The sequence below is a fragment of the Saccoglossus kowalevskii genome, chromosome 1, assembly GCF_978046115.1.
Source record: "Saccoglossus kowalevskii chromosome 1, keSacKowa6.1, whole genome shotgun sequence".
Taxonomy (NCBI): Eukaryota; Metazoa; Hemichordata; class Enteropneusta; family Harrimaniidae; genus Saccoglossus; species Saccoglossus kowalevskii.
Genome location: NC_140641.1, coordinates 26153968 through 26167691, shown reverse-complemented (window position 1 = coordinate 26167691; position 13724 = coordinate 26153968). Strand labels below are relative to the sequence as shown.

At 45.4% G+C, this 13724-nt stretch overlaps 9 non-coding genes and 1 pseudogene across 9 annotated transcripts; all 10 read right to left on the bottom strand.

The window, feature by feature from the left end:
* Positions 1-181: 181 nt before the first annotated feature.
* Positions 182-346, bottom strand: LOC146750737 (U1 spliceosomal RNA). Its single transcript, XR_014930406.1, has one exon. It is a non-coding gene; the product is annotated as a U1 spliceosomal RNA (small nuclear RNA).
* A 626-nt stretch (positions 347-972) lies between these two features.
* On the bottom strand, positions 973-1137 carry LOC146750736 (U1 spliceosomal RNA). Its single transcript, XR_014930405.1, has one exon. It is a non-coding gene; the product is annotated as a U1 spliceosomal RNA (small nuclear RNA).
* A 626-nt stretch (positions 1138-1763) lies between these two features.
* Positions 1764-1928, bottom strand: LOC146750735 (U1 spliceosomal RNA). Its single transcript, XR_014930402.1, has one exon. It is a non-coding gene; the product is annotated as a U1 spliceosomal RNA (small nuclear RNA).
* A 624-nt stretch (positions 1929-2552) lies between these two features.
* On the bottom strand, positions 2553-2717 carry LOC146750734 (U1 spliceosomal RNA). Its single transcript, XR_014930400.1, has one exon. It is a non-coding gene; the product is annotated as a U1 spliceosomal RNA (small nuclear RNA).
* Positions 2718-3340: 623 nt separating this feature from the next.
* LOC146750733 (U1 spliceosomal RNA) lies at positions 3341-3505 on the bottom strand. Its single transcript, XR_014930399.1, has one exon. It is a non-coding gene; the product is annotated as a U1 spliceosomal RNA (small nuclear RNA).
* Positions 3506-4129: 624 nt separating this feature from the next.
* Positions 4130-4264, bottom strand: LOC146750732 (U1 spliceosomal RNA; annotated as a pseudogene).
* Positions 4265-10585: 6321 nt separating this feature from the next.
* On the bottom strand, positions 10586-10750 carry LOC146750731 (U1 spliceosomal RNA). Its single transcript, XR_014930574.1, has one exon. It is a non-coding gene; the product is annotated as a U1 spliceosomal RNA (small nuclear RNA).
* Positions 10751-11377: 627 nt separating this feature from the next.
* Positions 11378-11542, bottom strand: LOC146750730 (U1 spliceosomal RNA). Its single transcript, XR_014930397.1, has one exon. It is a non-coding gene; the product is annotated as a U1 spliceosomal RNA (small nuclear RNA).
* A 625-nt stretch (positions 11543-12167) lies between these two features.
* LOC146750729 (U1 spliceosomal RNA) lies at positions 12168-12332 on the bottom strand. The gene has a single exon (XR_014930396.1). It is a non-coding gene; the product is annotated as a U1 spliceosomal RNA (small nuclear RNA).
* A 626-nt stretch (positions 12333-12958) lies between these two features.
* Positions 12959-13123, bottom strand: LOC146750728 (U1 spliceosomal RNA). The gene has a single exon (XR_014930395.1). It is a non-coding gene; the product is annotated as a U1 spliceosomal RNA (small nuclear RNA).
* Positions 13124-13724: the final 601 nt, after the last annotated feature.

The window sequence follows — 13724 nt, the reverse complement described above, 5'->3', positions numbered from 1 at the left end:
TGCTTAGTACATCGAAAACCTGTCCATTTTTAATAAATAATAATAACTTGATCAATGGTCGACATTTCCCTGAAAATCTAGTTAGGAAACCCACATTGTTCTCACATGAGGCGGATCTGCGCGATTTCTCACTAGAGATGACCAATGTAAGAAATTAGATCTGATTTTTTAGTTTCATTATCAGGGGATAGCGCGAACGCAGTCCCCCACTAACATAAATTATGCGCCCGAGTCGCCCACATTTGGGGCGATCGCAGGTGTCAGCCCAGCCGAAGTGCAATGGGAGGGCCTCTCCCTGAGGGAACCGCCTCCATGATCACGGTTAACCCCTACGCCAGGTAAGTATGCCATTGACTGTCAACAACGGAGTACCCCATGGAATGAAACAAAACAGACACGACGGTGAGTGCCAAGAGCATCTGGAAAAAAATCGTATTCTAACTAGTAGTTGCACACAATAGACTGGTAATGTCATGACTTAAATATTAACCACATGATTTTAATGGTCGCTCATGGACATTTGACTCCACGAAATGCGTTGTATATACTGAAAATTCGCGACAAACTTGGCCACAAAGGATTCTGGGTAGAGAGAGAGAGAGATTATGCACGCACACCAAGCGGCACTAATCCCATGCCAGCGATCATCCTATCAGCGTCCGTAGCCCCCCAAATCATATGGTTGCTGTCAACCAATGGGTTTTCTTTTATGCGAAACGCGGCGTGTGTGGGCGTCAGTACTCGACAAGTACAGGTGACCTGTGGATCTGGCCAACTCTCGATTATTTCATTGCTTAGTACATCGAAAACCTGTCCATTTTTAATAAATAATAATAACTTGATCAATGGTCGACATTTCCCTGAAAATCTAGTTAGGAAACCCACATTGTTCTCACATGAGGCGGATCTGCGCGATTTCTCACTAGAGATGACCAATGTAAGAAATTAGATCTGATTTTTTAGTTTCATTATCAGGGGATAGCGCGAACGCAGTCCCCCACTAACATAAATTATGCGCCCGAGTCGCCCACATTTGGGGCGATCGCAGGTGTCAGCCCAGCCGAAGTGCAATGGGAGGGCCTCTCCCTGAGGGAACCGCCTCCATGATCACGGTTAACCCCTACGCCAGGTAAGTATGCCATTGACTGTCAACAACGGAGTACCCCATGGAATGAAACAAAACAGACACGACGGTGAGTGCCAAGAGCATCTGGAAAAAAATCGTATTCTAACTAGTAGTTGCACACAATAGACTGGTAATGTCATGACTTAAATATTAACCACATGATTTTAATGGTCGCTCATGGACATTTGACTCCACGAAATGCGTTGTATATACTGAAAATTCGCGACAAACTTGGCCACAAAGGATTCTGGGTAGAGAGAGAGAGAGATTATGCACGCACACCAAGCGGCACTAATCCCATGCCAGCGATCATCCTATCAGCGTCCGTAGCCCCCCAAATCATATGGTTGCTGTCAACCAATGGGTTTTCTTTTATGCGAAACGCGGCGTGTGAGGGCGTCAGTACTCGACAAGTACAGGTGACCTGTGGATCTGGCCAACTCTCGATTATTTCATTGCTTAGTACATCGAAAACCTGTCCATTTTTAATAAATAATAATAACTTGATCAATGGTCGACATTTCCCTGAAAATCTAGTTAGGAAACCCACATTGTTCTCACATGAGGCGGATCTGCGCGATTTCTCACTAGAGATGACCAATGTAAGAAATTAGATCTGATTTTTTAGTTTCATTATCAGGGGATAGCGCGAACGCAGTCCCCCACTAACATAAATTATGCGCCCGAGTCGCCCACATTTGGGGCGATCGCAGGTGTCAGCCCAGCCGAAGTGCAATGGGAGGGCCTCTCCCTGAGGGAACCGCCTCCATGATCACGGTTAACCCCTACGCCAGGTAAGTATGCCATTGACTGTCAACAACGGAGTACCCCATGGAATGAAACAAAACAGACACGACGGTGAGTGCCAAGAGCATCTGGAAAAAAATCGTATTCTAACTAGTAGTTGCACACAATAGACTGGTAATGTCATGACTTAAATATTAACCACATGATTTTAATGGTCGCTCATGGACATTTGACTCCACGAAATGCGTTGTATATACTGAAAATTCGCGACAAACTTGGCCACAAAGGATTCTGGGTAGAGAGAGAGAGATTATGCACGCACACCAAGCGGCACTAATCCCATGCCAGCGATCATCCTATCAGCGTCCGTAGCCCCCCAAATCATATGGTTGCTGTCAACCAATGGGTTTTCTTTTATGCGAAACGCGGCGTGTGAGGGCGTCAGTACTCGACAAGTACAGGTGACCTGTGGATCTGGCCAACTCTCGATTATTTCATTGCTTAGTACATCGAAAACCTGTCCATTTTTAATAAATAATAATAACTTGATCAATGGTCGACATTTCCCTGAAAATCTAGTTAGGAAACCCACATTGTTCTCACATGAGGCGGATCTGCGCGATTTCTCACTAGAGATGACCAATGTAAGAAATTAGATCTGATTTTTTAGTTTCATTATCAGGGGATAGCGCGAACGCAGTCCCCCACTAACATAAATTATGCGCCCGAGTCGCCCACATTTGGGGCGATCGCAGGTGTCAGCCCAGCCGAAGTGCAATGGGAGGGCCTCTCCCTGAGGGAACCGCCTCCATGATCACGGTTAACCCCTACGCCAGGTAAGTATGCCATTGACTGTCAACAACGGAGTACCCCATGGAATGAAACAAAACAGACACGACGGTGAGTGCCAAGAGCATCTGGAAAAAAATCGTATTCTAACTAGTAGTTGCACACAATAGACTGGTAATGTCATGACTTAAATATTAACCACATGATTTTAATGGTCGCTCATGGACATTTGACTCCACGAAATGCGTTGTATATACTGAAAATTCGCGACAAACTTGGCCACAAAGGATTCTGGGTAGAGAGAGAGAGATTATGCACGCACACCAAGCGGCACTAATCCCATGCCAGCGATCATCCTATCAGCGTCCGTAGCCCCCCAAATCATATGGTTGCTGTCAACCAATGGTTTTCTTTTATGCGAAACGCGGCGTGTGAGGGCGTCAGTACTCGACAAGTACAGGTGACCTGTGGATCTGGCCAACTCTCGATTATTTCATTGCTTAGTACATTGAAAACCTGTCCATTTTTAATAAATAATAATAACTTGATCAATGGTCGACATTTCCCTGAAAATCTAGTTAGGAAACCCACATTGTTCTCACATGAGGCGGATCTGCGCGATTTCTCACTAGAGATGACCAATGTAAGAAATTAGATCTGATTTTTTAGTTTCATTATCAGGGGATAGCGCGAACGCAGTCCCCCACTAACATAAATTATGCGCCCGAGTCGCCCACATTTGGGGCGATCGCAGGTGTCAGCCCAGCCGAAGTGCAATGGGAGGGCCTCTCCCTGAGGGAACCGCCTCCATGATCACGGTTAACCCCTACGCCAGGTAAGTATGCCATTGACTGTCAACAACGGAGTACCCCATGGAATGAAACAAAACAGACACGACGGTGAGTGCCAAGAGCATCTGGAAAAAAAAATCGTATTCTAACTAGTAGTTGCACACAATAGACTGGTAATGTCATGACTTAAATATTAACCACACGATTTTAATGGTCGCTCATGGACATTTGACTCCACGAAATGCGTTGTATATACTGAAAATTCGCGACAAACTTGGCCACAAAGGATTCTGGGTAGAGAGAGAGATTATGCACGCACACCAAGCGGCACTAATCCCATGCCAGCGATCATCCTATCAGCGTCCGTAGCCCCCCAAATCATATGGTTGCTGTCAACCAATGGGTTTTCTTTTATGCGAAACGCGGCGTGTGAGGGCGTCAGTACTCGACAAGTACAGGTGACCTGTGGATCTGGCCAACTCTCGATTATTTCATTGCTTAGTACATCGAAAACCTGTCCATTTTTAATAAATAATAATAACTTGATCAATGGTCGACATTTCCCTGAAAATCTAGTTAGGAAACCCACATTGTTCTCACATGAGGCGGATCTGCACGATTTCTCACTAGAGATGACCAATGTAAGAAATTAGATCTGATTTTTTAGTTTCATTATCAGGGGATAGCGCGAACGCAGTCCCCCACTAACATAAATTATGCGCCCGAGTCGCCCACATTTGGGGCGATCGCAGGTGTCAGCCCAGCCGAAGTGCAATGGGAGGGCCTCTCCCTGAGGGAACCGCCTATTTTTGTTTTAGGGTGGCAAAAAAAAACCCTACTCTAAGACAAAGAATACCAACAACAACAAAAACAAAGGAAAATCTACTCTAACCTACAACTGTGCACCCTAGGCAGGCCAGCCACGCTGGGTCTAGGCACACGAGGTTACGATCCTCCCTGCCTGATCTTTTGAAACAGTTGTTAAACCAAAAGCACGACAAATAAATAAATAAAAGGCTAACAGACAACAGGAAAGATGAAACAAAAGACAGAAAAACAGAACCCTAAAGTTTAGATTTCACTTTGGAGTTGGTCTTTTCGATGAGGAATTGCCATTTTTCCGAGACGGTATCGGTGTCCTCATTATTGATGTCGGCTTCGATTCTGGAACTAATATACCTCTTGGTGTTTATGAGGACTTCTGCATATGTGACATGCTGTTTTTCAAAGTTGGCGTAGCATCTGGATTTCTAGATTTCATGTTTAATAACATTAACCATGTACAATATGACGGCCTGAATGTGAGCTTGGAGTGGTGAGGCGAGAATCCCATAGTACACAAGATTTTTGCTGCAGATAATGGTGATTCCGGTGTTATGACGGATATAGTGTTCGAGCCAGGACCAGAGCAAGGATGGTGTGTCACATTCTAAGAACAGGTGGTCGAGAGTCTCTACTTGTGAGCAGTCAACTCTTGGGCAGGAGCGAGAAGTTATGCATCCCCAATGATATAGGGTGCTCTTTGTCTTCAGAGCCTTGTGAACGATTTTCCAGGCCAGCTCCTTCAACAGGTTATCCAGAAGAGGACTGTGGCACGATGCGAAAATTTTACTCCAGTTCATGTGGGGAGCTTTCAAGATGACGTGTGGGGTATGCGATAGTTTCTCAAGGAGAGTGGAATACACAGATTTTGTAGATATGATCGTCCAGTTGGATGTGCAGAGTGTCGCATGGTTTTGTTGACAAGACTTTCTGAGGTGAGCATGCCATTGTGGTGGGTCAGAAAAGTGCGGATACAGGTTAGACCAAGGCAGAGCCAGAATTGCTAGAAGGTTTTTATTCGCCCAGGACAGAGGGAAGAAGCGATCTGGGAGATCCGACACCATAGAACTACAGGAACTTTGAATAAAAATGGCATCAGCCTTCATTTGGATGTTAACCAGGCCCAATCCCCCTTCTTGTAGAGGCAGATAGAAAGTTTCCCGCTTTATAAATTCTTTCTTCCCAGACCACATGAAGTTGAAAACCAGAGGAGTGAGCGTCTGAATGACAGAGTTGGGAATATTGTAGATGTGTGCAATGTACCAAAGTGGTGCGGTAACGAGGTTGTTTATGACGATGACTTTTCCGACCATTGAGAGACGTCTCTTCTCCCATTGAGTAAGAGTGGTTTTAAACTTCTTGACGCAACTGTCCCAATTGACGGCACTCATATCGATGCTCCCAAACCAGAAGCCATTGATTTTGATTCTGACCCCCGTCCAGTCAATGTTATAAGGCTTGTCTGAACGGTTTCTCCAGCTTCCTAGGAAGAGACCTTTGCATTTCGTCATATTGAGTTCAGAGCCCGAAGCAGTACCAAATCTCTCAAAAAGTTGGAACAGAGCCTTGAACGACTTATTATCAGTAACCAGAGCTGTGGAGTCATCTGCATATTGGAGAAGTTTGCATTCAGTTTTTGATCCAGGTAGTTTCACACCTTTGATTTCGGTTGAACTCTGCACAGCTGCTGCAAGCGGCTCCATGAAAATGATGTACAGCAAAGGTGAGAGTGGGCAGCCCTGACGGACACCCCTAGATAAAGAAAAGGCAGGGGACACATGCCCATTGACGGTGACCGAACTCATGATATCATTGTAGATCGTCTTGATGTAAGAACAGAAGAGTGAGCCGCAATTCAGCTGCATGAGGGTTTTATATAGGAATTTCCACTCAACCCTATCAAAGGCTTTTTTCTGATCCAAAGAAACGATAGCACTGCCAAAGCCTCTGCTATTAGCAAAAGTGGTGAAATCTCTCAGGATGCGCACGTTTTGGTGAATTGACCGCCCAGCAACACCACAGGTTTGGAAAGGCCCGATAACAGATGGAAGAACAGAATATAAACGGGTGGCGAGAGCTTTCGTGACGATTTTGTAGTCAACGTTAAGAAGGGATATAGGTCTTTTATCCCCAGGGCGCACTGCTTCGTGATGATTACCTTCTTGGGGTGAAGGCTTATTCACCAGGGTGATTAGACCCTGACGCTGGGAGGTGGATAGTTGACCTTGTGTCATGGCGATATTAATAACTTGGGTGAAATCTTCTCCTAGATCTTCCCAGAAGAGCATATAAAATTCTTTGGGAAGACCATCCAAGCCCGGGGTCTTATTATCTTTCATGTTCTTCAGAGCATCATGTAACTCTTTCTGTATAATTGGTTTGTCAAGTTGTTGTTTTTGCATGTCAGAGAAAGACCTGGTGAGCTTGCCCAGGAAGAAATCTTGCTCCTTGCAGTCTAAGTTTGGTTGTGATGTATATAATTTACTATAAAATTGGGCAAAGACAGATGGGACTTCATCCGGATCTGACACCACTTTGCCTTCAGCATTGATAACACTGGAGACCAGCTTGCTCTTGCCACGTCTGCGTTCTGTAGTTAAAAAGACGCTTGACCATCTTTCCTGCTCTTGAATAAGTTGTGCTCGCGAGCGGATTTTCGCCCCTTCCAGTTTCCTAAGCTGTAAGTCATGAATTTTCTTTTTGGTAATGTGGTAGGATCCCAGGGTAGCCCGAGTACGGTCTCCCGAGTTAAGCTTATGTGTCAGTTCTTTAAAATGATGAAGAAGTTTGTTCAGCTTTGCTCTATTGTCTTGCGATATGCGTTTTGAGTGCGTGGTGATTAGTGATTTGGCCCGAGCCTTGACTGTGTCCCACCAGTCCAAAATAGAGTCAAAGGCAGGTTTAAGGGTCTTCCATTGTTGGATGTGTTTTCTTATGCTACTCCTGACTACAGGGTCTTGGAGGGTTGAGATATTACACTTCCATACACCTCGACCTCTTGCGATGGATGTTGGCATCTTGAGTACACAGGTGATGAATTCATGGTCAGAGAATGGACAAGGAATGATTTTAGATTCAGTGGTCATGTTTTTGGGGGTCAGAAACTTGTCAATTCTAGATGCAGAAGCGTTGTTGGCACTCCTCCAGGTGAATTCCTTCGTTGAGGGATGGGAAATGCGCCAGTGATCAGTGATATTATAGTCAGAGCAGATGGAATTAAGGACATCAGAGCCGGCCCGGACTTCTGGGCTATCAAGTCCACCAAGTTTGTCAAGCAGTGGATCACTGACACAATTGAAATCACCACATAGGATTGTCTCTTTGTTTGGGGGCAAATATTGAGCAAGAGAACCGAAGAAGCTAATGCGAGCCTGAGGATTATTGGGGGCATAGACAGAACACAAACGAAAGGAAGTGGTGCCATGCGTGATGGAGACAGAAACAACTCTGCCTTCAGAATCCGTATGAACTTCATTGTACTTCGCTTGGAAGGCTGGAGAGAAAAGGATGGCCACGCCTCTTGAGTGTTTAGACCCAAGGCTATACAGGATGCGTCCACCCCATTCCATCTCCCATTGCTCCGCATCATCACAAGAGCTCATATACGTTTCCTGGATGCAGATAAGGTCGAATTTGGCGCTATGGCAGTGGTTAAAGAAGGCGAGTCTGGAGGCTTGGTTGCGTAGTCCCTGGATGTTTATAGAGGCGATGGTAGTCATGATATTACTGGTTAAGGGTGAGACACTGCTGTAAACTTTCTATCGTCTGCTGCGATAAGAAGTGTGTATGTGTTGTGTGTACATGTTTTGTCCAAGCCAATGTTGTGCCGGAGGAAAATTTGCAGGCTGACACCGGACAAAATAATTTCACTCCCCTCTCTCCATGTTCCTTCTTACAGTGGGAACGCAGGCTGGCAAAGGATTCAGCAATGAATTCGCAACCAATGCTGGCGAACTGGTTGCAAGTAAACTTAGCATTTTTAGTAACAATTTCATGAAGTTTGGTCACTTCCGGTGGTTTCATTTTTTTTGCACTTTCATCTGTTTGACCATCATCTGAGAAGTGTCTTTTTCTATCTTCTGTTGGAGGTTTCGTGTTTTCTGGACCAGGGTGGGCTGTAGCTGGCTGCGGCAGTGTGACTATGGCAGTCTCATATGATGATTGAGAGCTTTCACCACTACTGTGGGCTGGTGTTGGTTGATCCATTTCATTGGTCATATTCTCCGTGTTGGCTGGGATCTTGGGTGTCTGTTTTTGGGTAACAGATGGTTCGTTTGATTTGGTAACTGGTAACCTAGAAGAGGCCGTGGGAGCATGAACAGGAGACTCAGACGGAGGGTTGGTGGTTGTGTTGGCGGTTGTGTTTTCTCCGGTGGTATTTTCTATGACCATATCTTCAATGGTGGGTAAACAGTCCTGGCATGCGACTTCTACATATGGGGATTCGGATTTTTTGGAGCACTTGGTACATGATTCTATAGTTGCTTCTTTTGGAGGGACCAGATCTGAGCAGTACATGCACTTGATGTCCAAGGCTGCAACGAAGTTTCCACATTTGCAGCTAGAGGACATTGGTGGCGCATTTGCCCATGAGGGACTTTTAGAGACTTGGTTAGCAAAGGAGATTTTGCAATTCCGAGCGATGTGACCGGGTTTGTGGCAGATAGTGCACACAATGGTTTTGTCACAGTCATTTGTCGAATGGCCATGCTCAAGGCATCTGTTGCAAATGGTGGTTTTGCAGTCTTTGGATAAGTGACCTGATTGCTGGCATCTGTTGCATGTTCTCACTTGTCCCATGTATGAAACCCAAACATTACGTCCGGAGATACGTAACGCAGATGGAATGTTAGATCTCAATTTCATTTTATATTGGCGGTTACCATTGAACACTTTTGGAGCGAAGTGGTAGGTACAGAAGCGGGAGGCCAAGACCTCGCCATATTGGCTAAGAGTGTACCGAATTTCGTTGTCGTTGGTCTCAGATGGGATATGGAAAAGGGTGACGATCGTGTACTCAGTAAAATTTTTGCAATCTTCTACGCCATGCATCTTTTCAAATTTCCGTTCATTTTCTCTTCTTTTGCTGAATGAAGTGAATGTTATATCATACTTGTTACCAGGCAGAGGCTGGACACACGTCAAGTCGTCAATATTAATACCTAACTCTTTAATTCTTTTGAACAGGTCAACTGGTTTGACAGGTTCAGTCAACGTGACCGAGATAGAGGAATCTCGCCTCATTCTCGTCAGAGCAGTGATCAACAATCGGGGGAGGATTTGGGAAACGGCGCAAAGGCCAGTCCTCCAGATAGGTGACACCAACCACACAGGATACACAGGACGCCAAGTAGAAAACTAGCGACAAGCAGACAAAAAATGGGTAAGACTCACCAAGCAGAGCAGAACGAGACAGGAGCTGGTTTCTTCAGGAGCGCTTCGCAGTGTCTTCTCTTCACGGCAGCTTCCGGACTTTCCCCGGGGGCCAAAGATGGCACACACCCGGGGAGACAACAACAAATACAGTAACCAGAAACAATCAAGCAATTACTCACCAAAGAGAAGCAGCAAGGATAAGGGTTGATCAGCAGTCAAGTCACCAGTAGCAGGAAGCTGGACAATGGTTATACCAACAGCAGAAAGCAGGCCTAGAGATCACGGTTAACCCCTACGCCAGGTAAGTATGCCATTGACTGTCAACAACGGAGTACCCCATGGAATGAAACAAAACAGACACGACGGTGAGTGCCAAGAGCATCTGGAAAAAATCGTATTCTAACTAGTAGTTGCACACAATAGACTGGTAATGTCATGACTTAAATATTAACCACATGATTTTAATGGTCGCTCATGGACATTTGACTCCACGAAATGCGTTGTATATACTGAAAATTCGCGACAAACTTGGCCACAAAGGATTCTGGGTAGAGAGAGAGAGAGATTATGCACGCACACCAAGCGGCACTAATCCCATGCCAGCGATCATCCTATCAGCGTCCGTAGCCCCCCAAATCATATGGTTGCTGTCAACCAATGGGTTTTCTTTTATGCGAAACGCGGCGTGTGAGGGCGTCAGTACTCGACAAGTACAGGTGACCTGTGGATCTGGCCAACTCTCGATTATTTCATTGCTTAGTACATCGAAAACCTGTCCATTTTTAATAAATAATAATAACTTGATCAATGGTCGACATTTCCCTGAAAATCTAGTTAGGAAACCCACATTGTTCTCACATGAGGCGGATCTGCGCGATTTCTCACTAGAGATGACCAATGTAAGAAATTAGATCTGATTTTTTAGTTTCATTATCAGGGGATAGCGCGAACGCAGTCCCACACTAACATAAATTATGCGCCCGAGTCGCCCACATTTGGGGCGATCGCAGGTGTCAGCCCAGCCGAAGTGCAATGGGAGGGCCTCTCCCTGAGGGAACCGCCTCCATGATCACGGTTAACCCCTACGCCAGGTAAGTATGCCATTGACTGTCAACAACGGAGTACCCCATGGAATGAAACAAAACAGACACGACGGTGAGTGCCAAGAGCATCTGGAAAAAATCGTATTCTAACTAGTAGTTGCACACAATAGACTGGTAATGTCATGACTTAAATATTAACCACATGATTTTAATGGTCGCTCATGGACATTTGACTCCACGAAATGCGTTGTATATACTGAAAATTCGCGACAAACTTGGCCACAAAGGATTCTGGGTAGAGAGAGAGAGAGAGATTATGCACGCACACCAAGCGGCACTAATCCCATGCCAGCGATCATCCTATCAGCGTCCGTAGCCCCCCAAATCATATGGTTGCTGTCAACCAATGGGTTTTCTTTTATGCGAAACGCGGCGTGTGAGGGCGTCAGTACTCGACAAGTACAGGTGACCTGTGGATCAGGCCAACTCTCGATTATTTCATTGCTTAGTACATCGAAAACCTGTCCATATTTAATAAATAATAATAACTTGATCAATGGTCGACATTTCCCTGAAAATCTAGTTAGGAAACCCACATTGTTCTCACATGAGGCGGATCTGCGCGATTTCTCACTAGAGATGACCAATGTAAGAAATTAGATCTGATTTTTTAGTTTCATTATCAGGGGATAGCGCGAACGCAGTCCCCCACTAACATAAATTATGCGCCCGAGTCGCCCACATTTGGGGCGATCGCAGGTGTCAGCCCAGCCGAAGTGCAATGGGAGGGCCTCTCCCTGAGGGAACCGCCTCCATGATCACGGTTAACCCCTACGCCAGGTAAGTATGCTATTGACTGTCAACAACGGAGTACCCCATGGAATGAAACAAAACAGACACGACGGTGAGTGCCAAGAGCATCTGGAAAGAATCGTATTCTAACTAGTAGTTGCACACAATAGACTGGTAATGTCATGACTTAAATATTAACCACATGATTTTAATGGTCGCTCATGGACATTTGACTCCACGAAATGCGTTGTATATACTGAAAATTCGCGACAAACTTGGCCACAAAGGATTCTGGGTAGAGAGAGAGAGAGATTATGCACGCACACCAAGCGGCACTAATCCCATGCCAGCGATCATCCTATCAGCGTCCGTAGCCCCCCAAATCATATGGTTGCTGTCAACCAATGGGTTTTCTTTTATGCGAAACGCGGCGTGTGAGGGCGTCAGTACTCGACAAGTACAGGTGACCTGTGGATCTGGCCAACTCTCGATTATTTCATTGCTTAGTACATCGAAAACCTGTCCATATTTAATAAATAATAATAACTTGATCAATGGTCGACATTTCCCTGGAAATCTAGTTAGGAAACCCACATTGTTCTCACATGAGGCGGATCTGCGCGATTTCTCACTAGAGATGACCAATGTAAGAAATTAGATCTGATTTTTTAGTTTCATTATCAGGGGATAGCGCGAACGCAGTCCCCCACTAACATAAATTATGCGCCCGAGTCGCCCACATTTGGGGCGATCGCAGGTGTCAGCCCAGCCGAAGTGCAATGGGAGGGCCTCTCCCTGAGGGAACCGCCTCCATGATCACGGTTAACCCCTACGCCAGGTAAGTATGCCATTGACTGTCAACAACGGAGTACCCCATGGAATGAAACAAAACAGACACGACGGTGAGTGCCAAGAGCATCTGGAAAAAATCGTATTCTAACTAGTAGTTGCACACAATAGACTGGTAATGTCATGACTTAAATATTAACCACATGATTTTAATGGTCGCTCATGGACATTTGACTCCACGAAATGCGTTGTATATACTGAAAATTCGCGACAAACTTGGCCACAAAGGATTCTGGGTAGAGAGAGAGAGAGAGATTATGCACGCACACCAAGCGGCACTAATCCCATGCCAGCGATCATCCTATCAGCGTCCGTAGCCCCCAAATCATATGGTTGCTGTCAACCAATGGGTTTTCTTTTATGCGAAACGCGGCGTGTGAGGGCGTCAGTACTCGACAAGTACAGGTGACCTGTGGATCAGGCTAACTCTCGATTATTTCATTGCTTAGTACATCGAAAACCTGTCCATATTTAATAAATAATAATAACTTGATCAATGGTCGACATTTCCCTGAAAATCTAGTTAGGAAACCCACATTGTTCTCACATGAGGCGGATCTGCGCGATTTCTCACTAGAGATGACCAATGTAAGAAATTAGATCTGATTTTTTAGTTTCATTATCAGGGGATAGCGCGAACGCAGTCCCCCACTAACATAAATTATGCGCCCGAGTCGCCCACATTTGGGGCGATCGCAGGTGTCAGCCCAGCCGAAGTGCAATGGGAGGGCCTCTCCCTGAGGGAACCGCCTCCATGATCACGGTTAACCCCTACGCCAGGTAAGTATGCCATTGACTGTCAACAACGGAGTACCCCATGGAATGAAACAAAACAGACACGACGGTGAGTGCCAAGAGCATCTGGAAAAAAAATCGTATTCTAACTAGTAGTTGCACACAATAGACTGGTAATGTCATGACTTAAATATTAACCACATGATTTTAATGGTCGCTCATGGACATTTGACTCCACGAAATGCGTTGTATATACTGAAAATTCGCGACAAACTTGGCCACAAAGGATTCTGGGTAGAGAGAGAGAGAGATTATGCACGCACACCAAGCGGCACTAATCCCATGCCAGCGATCATCCTATCAGCGTCCGTAGCCCCCCAAATCATATGGTTGCTGTCAACCAATGGGTTTTCTTTTATGCGAAACGCGGCGTGTGAGGGCGTCAGTACTCGACAAGTACAGGTGACCTGTGGATCTGGCCAACTCTCGATTATTTCATTGCTTAGTACATCGAAAACCTGTCCATTTTTAATAAATAATAATAACTTGATCAATGGTCGACATTTCCCTGAAAATCTAGTTAGGAAACCCACACTGTTCTCACATGAGGCGGATCTGCGCGATTTCTCACTAGAGATGACCAATGTAAGAAAT